Below are 6,937 nucleotides of genomic sequence, written 5' to 3' on the forward strand. Positions count from 1 at the left end.
ACAGATAGTTGGACTGAGCTCCGTGAAGCGCTGCATTTAAGTTCAGTTTCTGTCAAACTGTGGGTTTGAATTACCCCAGTACCAGAGCCACAGGTGATGCACATCAGTCACATCGAGGGGCCTGGGTAACTTCCAGTTTGTGATAGTTCCTTTCCCTCTGGGTGTTTGCAGACCCCTCTGACACGCTCGGTGATGAACGCAGGAAAATTGGTGACAGACTCTGAAAACAGTGAGAGCTCCAGCTGTTCCATCGCCCTTCAGATCTCCCCTAAACTTCCTGTGTAATGGGGATCGGCACGCCTGGTTGGTGTCAGTCTCTGTGGATCAAATGGTCAGCAGCAGGCTGCAAGTTAAAATGTTGGTACTTCAACATTATCCAGGTGTGCAGCTTTGGCTGTTTCAGATCAAAGTATAAGAGTGACCCCCACCTCTATTTAAACCGGAAAATCCATGACAAGGTTGGATTGCAGCCCAAACCATCCATGATTCTGTGATATGGGGATCCACACAGAGGAAGACGAGGCAAACACCATTCTCTCCAAACCTCCACTGCCAGCAGAAAGCAGCCACTCCAGCTTCAATCAGCAGCGTCCTGTCCAGCCCTGGGACGCAGCTTAATGAAACCATTTCCACATGAACGGCTCATTCCATGGGAAGGGGCATAAAGCTTTCTTTTTTCAATGCGGTAACGGCTGCAGCTGATACTCCCCTTTTTTCGGACCTTTGTAACCAAACCCCTGTCCCCGACATGAGAAGCTGGAGGATTTTGTGATGAGAGCAGTGTTATGAAGTTGAAGGCGTGACTATACCTTAAACAGAGTGAATGCTGTTCAGAACTGAGAGCCGACAAATACCTGTTGATGACCAGCTAGCAGTCTCAGTGTGTCCTGCCAAATTTAAAAAGATGTAAGGTTTGGTTATGAAATGGATAACTGAGTTGTTTTAATTGGTTAAAAACAATTCGAATTTAACCAATATGTCTAAATTATGCCTCAGAAAACTAAAATCCAATCGCGCTTGAATTTAGTGGTGTGAAATACTGCAGAAACGAAGGGCTTCCTTACTTTTGCCCCTACTGACCATACACCGTAAAATATTCCCAGACCCTCGGGTGAGGAATTTTGCTGTTGGATATTAGCTCACAAACCGTGCTACCATGTACAGCATTGAGCGAATCGCAAGATGGAAAGCGCTTAACACGGAACAGAAGCAAACATGACAAACCAAACACATTTTCAGATACACCTCATTACGAATGCAATTTGTGAGGAAGTCCGAAGGCAATGAGCTGTAAACTACCTCGACAATTGGCAGCAGAGCAACTCCAAACTGCTCTTCCAAACATCCTAGAGCCTTAATGCACCGCCACTTCCCGGAAAGTGCTGAAATGAGAGAAAAGGAAGAACAGAAAAGGAGTGGGCCACGAAAAGTGAAGATTACCAATCACAGTCTCGATTAGATTAGCTTTCCCTCCGATCAACAATGCAGCGTATCACCAACCTATGTCTCCAGGACAGAAGTGAAGGAAAATGAGAGAAATCCAAGACAATATGACTTCGCCATTAATTGGAATTATTTTCCCATTCGCCAGAACACCAAGCAAGGACGCTAGAGTCACTGCAGCATTTTGTTTCACAACAGCAATGACATAACAATCTTCACTGGGTTTCAGTGAAAAACACAACTTGCTTGGACTATGAAGCAGCAGTGGAGCTGCTGGAGCGTGGGAGGCGCAAGTGATCACTCCAGTTCAGACACTGACCCGATGGACAGTCTGCACTCTCCCACATCAGAGACAAGTTTCAAATCAACAAATCCAGATGCGCATGTTGGAATTTAAATGCAGCAGCTTTTCGCACACAGCACGAGGGGAGACGAACCGACGCCTTCATGGAAGCACAAACCCTAATCCCGGGGCTTAGACAGCTTGGCCACAGCTCCATGCACGCTGCAATACTATTCTCATACATTTTCAATTGTACTCTTGCGAAAAAAACAGAAGCAAAGTCATAGGCAAACGGTTGCACGATCCCGGTCCTGCTCGCACTGCTACTGGGATGCGCCCAGCTACAATACCAGTTTCACCGCAGATAATGATAGCCCATCAATCCAGAAAAATATCAGTGGGAAGCTGAGTCTATCTTCTGAGCCTCGTTTGAGTCACAAATGGAATGTGTCTGTGAGAAAGTACATTCGGTTATGATACGATAAAGAAACCATGAGCTGCATGACAATACTGTAATTTTGATTCTTGGTTTGCTAACTGGTTTCGCCCATTGCTCAAAAAGGTACAACTATCGTGATTATGCGTAACATAAAACACACCGAACTGCAGGGAAAATTCAGAAAACTGAGCAGGCAATATATCAGATAATACAGTGCCACTAGACAAGAGAAAATAGGTGCATGAGTAGGCCATTCTGCCCTTCGAGCCAGCACCACCATTCATTATGGTCATGGCTGATCAGCCTCAACCAATATCCTGTTCCTGCCTTATCCCCAGAACCCTTGACTCCACTTTCCTTAAGAGCTCTATCCAACTCTTTCTTGAAAGTATCTAGAGGCTTGGTCTCCACAGCCTTCTGGGGCAGGGCATTCCATACACTCACCACTCTCTGGGTGAAGAAATTTCTCCTCAACTCTGTTCTAAGTGGCCTACCCCTTATTTTTAACTGTGTCCTCTGGATCGGAACTCACCCGTCAGTGGAAGCATGTTTCCTGCCTCCAGAGTGTCCAATCATTTTATAATCTTAAACGTCTCGATCAGATCCCCTCTCAGACTTCTAATCTCAATTTTATACAAGCCCAGTCGCTCCAATCTTTCAGCGTAAGATAGTCCCGTCATTCTGGGAATTGATCTCGTGGACCTACCCTGCACTCCCTCACCAGCCAGAATGTCGTTCCACAAATTTGCAGGGCCCAGTACAGCTGCAGAAGGACCGCTTTGCTTCTATACTCAATTCCTCTTGTAATGAATCCCAGCATGCTATTAGCTTTCTTCACTGCCTTCTGTGCCAGTATGCTTGCTTTTATTGACTGATGTACAAATACACCTAGATCACGATGTACTGCCCCTTTAACTAACTTGACTTCATTAAGATAGTAATCTGCCTTCCTGTTCTTGCCACCAAAGTGGATAACCACACATTTATCCACATTAAACTGCATCTGCATCTGTCCACTCACCTAGACTGGCCAGGTCACCCTGTATTCTCCTAATATCCTCCTCACATTTCGGACTGCCACCCAGCTATGTGTCGTCAGCAAATTTGATAATATTACTTTTAATACCTTCATCTATATCATTAATGTACATTCTAAAAACCTGCGGTCCCAGCACTGATCCCTGTGGCAAACCACTGGTCACCGCCTGCCATTCTGAAAGGGAGCCGTTTATCACTACTCTTTGTTTCCTGTCAGCCAACCAATTTTCAATCCAAGTCAGTATTGTGCCCTCAACCTCATGTGCCCTACTTTTGCTCACTAACCTCCTAGATGGGACGTTATCAAAGGCTTTCTGATAGTCAGGTATACTACATCCACTGGATCTACCTTGTTCATCTTCAGAGTTTCATCCTCAAAAAATTAAAGATTATTCAAGCATGATTTCCTCTTCATAAATCCATGCTGACTCTGACCTATCCTGTTACTGCGATCCAGATGTGTCATAATTTCTTCCTTTACAATTGACTCCAGTATTTTCCCACCAATGAGGTCAGACTAACTGGTCTATATTTCTCTGTTTTCTCCCTCCCTCCCTCCTTTCTTAAAAAGTGGGGCAACATTAGCCACCCTCCAATCCGCAGCAACTGATCCTGAATCTATAGAACATTGGAAAATGATCAACAATGCATCCACGATTTCTAGAGCCACCTCCTTCAGTACCCTGAGATGCAGACCGTCATGTCCTGGAGACTTATCAGCCTTTAGACCTAACAGTCTCTCCAAAACCATTTCCTGCCCAATATAAATTCCCTTCAGTTCAGGTCATTCAGCCACTGTTACATCTGGGAGATTGCTCGTGTCTTCCCCAGTGAAGACAGTTCTAAAGTACCAATTCGATTCTTTTGCCATTTCTTTGTTCCCCGTAATAAATTCAGATGCTTCTGTCTTCAAGGGCCCAATTTTAGTCTTAACCATTTTTTTCTTTTCATATACCTAACAAAACCTTTACTATTGTCCTTTATATTTTTGTCCAGTTTGCCATCGTACCTTATTTTTTCTTTGCATATTTCCTTCTCAGTAATCCTCTGTTGTTCTTTAAAAGTGTTCCACTCCTCCGAATTCCCACTCATCTTTGCTATGTTATACTTTTACTATTTTGTCTTTATATGGTCCTTAACTTCCCTCGTCAGCTACGGCCACCCCTGTCTCCTCTTAGGATATTTCTTCCTTTTTGGAATGAATTAATCCTGCATCTTCTGCATTATACCCAGAGATACTTGCCATTGTTGTTCCACTGCCATCCCTGCTAGGGTATTGCACCATTGAACTTTGGCCAGCTCCTCTCTCATAGCTCCATAATTCCCCTTATTAAACTGAAATATTGTCAATTCCGATTCTACCCTCTCCGTTTCAAAATACAGATTAAAGCTTATTGTATTATCGTCACTACCTCTTAAGGGCTCCTTTACATCGAGGTCCCTGATCAACTCCCGTTCGTTGCACAACACCAGATCAAGAATTGCTTTTTCCCTGGTAGGGTCCAGCACAAGCTGTTCTAATAATCCATTTCGGAGGCACTCCACAACTCCCTTTCTTGGGGTCCAGTACCATCCTGATTCTCCCAGAATACCTGCGTATTGAAATTCTCCATGACAACTGTAGTAATATCTTTGTGACAGGCCAATTTCAGATCCTTATTCCGCTTACACACTACGTCCAGGCTACTGTTTGGGGGTCTGTAGGTAACTCCCATTAGGGTCTTTCTACCCTTAGAATTTCTCAGCTCTACCCATACTGACTCTACATCCTCTGATTCTAGGTCCTCCCGCGCAGGGGACTGAATATCATTCCTTACCAAAAAGGCCACCCACCCCCTCTGCCAGTCAGTCTGTCCTTACGATAGCACATATAGCCTTGAATTTTCATTTCCCAGGCCCTGTCCATTGAAGCCATATCTCAGTTAACCCCACAACATTGTCACTGCCAATTTCCAAAGGAGCCTCAAGCTCATCCACCTTATTACAGCTACCACGACTGATTTGCAGAAAAGGCGCCCCAATGAATGTTCTCTACATAAAAAGCTGAGTTACCGGTAGAATCCGAGAAGGGCAGATCACATTACGAGTATGTTCGAGCTTCAGTGCCGGTACGGGTGGCCAGTTTCCTTGTCTTTCACATTCAACGTGCAATTTGCTGCTGAGGTCATGAGCCAGATGGCTGCCAGCTGAGGTGGAACCCTGAGTGGGAATCGATGAGAAGCCACTCAGTAAAGTTGACTAAATTCCAGGGTACTTATTAGAGATGCACAAAACACACTTTCTGAACATAATGACGGAAAGCAAAAGGCCATCCCTCCACCCCTACGAGATGTCAAAGAGGTGCTAACTGTACGCTAGTGCTCTTTGCTCTCCATGTGAAAAGCTCTCCCGCCTGAGTCACCTTCACGTCACTTGTTGCTGTCTGAATCAGAAAGAAGGAGTTTCACCAGAGCTGCACGTGTTTCTCTGTGTTATTCCCCCTCTCCACACACACACACACACACCGCTGAGATTTTTCTGCTCCTCTGTGATGTAAAGAAATAACAATGGAGACAATGCCTTTCTAACATTTCCTCGGTTTCAGTTCCAACATGGCAGGGATTTCAGATGCGCACGTTAATATTACTGACTCTACGATAGCACAAGTCCAGAGCTTCGTCTGAGAGTGTAAATTCATTCATTCCTTTTGCTGATGGAGTGAGCCGTTGACATGTGAACTTCTCCAAAACATGATTCAGGCTTCTGATGCTGATTTTCACACGTTGAAAAACTGCAGACAGTTTCCAAATGATGCCTTTGAGAAACTGCTTTAGCATGCATTTGATAGAGAGACTACATTAGGAATCCGCGGTGCACTTTGACACCAGCACATCAGCTTTCTCCTTGGCTTTGAACCTGGCCGCCGGGGCAAGGAAAGCAAATGCGTTACTGCTTTTAGCGGAAGGATCAGAGCACGGTAACTACACTCTTCAACCCAGAATGGCCATCGTTGCTGTACACATTGCCGCATATTCAGAACCAGGGAGGAGAAAAACTTAACAATGCTTTACACAGTAATTAAATGGAGTTGCATGTCTTTCCATCGCTACAGCAGATACGGGCGAACAAACTCCAAGGCAGGTTTGCTGATGAAAGCAGCAAGCAAGAAGTGCCCATTCATGCAAACCTACCAGACTGCCATCGGGAGCAAGACTGTTCCTGCCCGGTTTCGAACCAGGGATCTTTTGCAGGTTAAGCAAATGCGATAACTACTACACTACAGAATCTCACACCACACGCGCCTGCTGCTGCTGCTCAAAGTCGAGCACCACTGACATTTGCAGATGGTGACCTCTTCACTTTTCCGTTTCCAATAGCTCGTTGTTGTCCAGCGCAATTGGCATCTTTGAAAAATTAAGGAAATCACGTGAAATTGCTCACAAAATATAGATAAGGATGTGGAGATGATTGAAAGCGTTGGACTGTAGGGCGAGGCTGAATAGGCTGGGACAACATTCCCTCCGGCGTGGTGGCTGAGCCATGAGCTTATCGAAGGTTGATAAAGTCATGAGGAATATGGAAAAAAAACTAAATATTCAAGGTTACTTCGTCCCCAGAGTGGGGTGAGTTGAAATTTAGAGAGCATAGGTTTAAGGTGAGACTTGCTGACACCGGCTTGAAGAGATTATTTTTGACGGGGCTTGCCATCCGTCTGTGTAGCGGTATAGTTGCAGTATTTCCCCACACTAATTCTC

The sequence above is a fragment of the Chiloscyllium plagiosum genome, unplaced genomic scaffold (assembly GCF_037043375.1).
Source record: "Chiloscyllium plagiosum isolate Xiang-an unplaced genomic scaffold, Cpla_swu_hap1 HiC_scaffold_42, whole genome shotgun sequence".
NCBI classification, from domain to species: Eukaryota; Metazoa; Chordata; class Chondrichthyes; order Orectolobiformes; family Hemiscylliidae; genus Chiloscyllium; species Chiloscyllium plagiosum.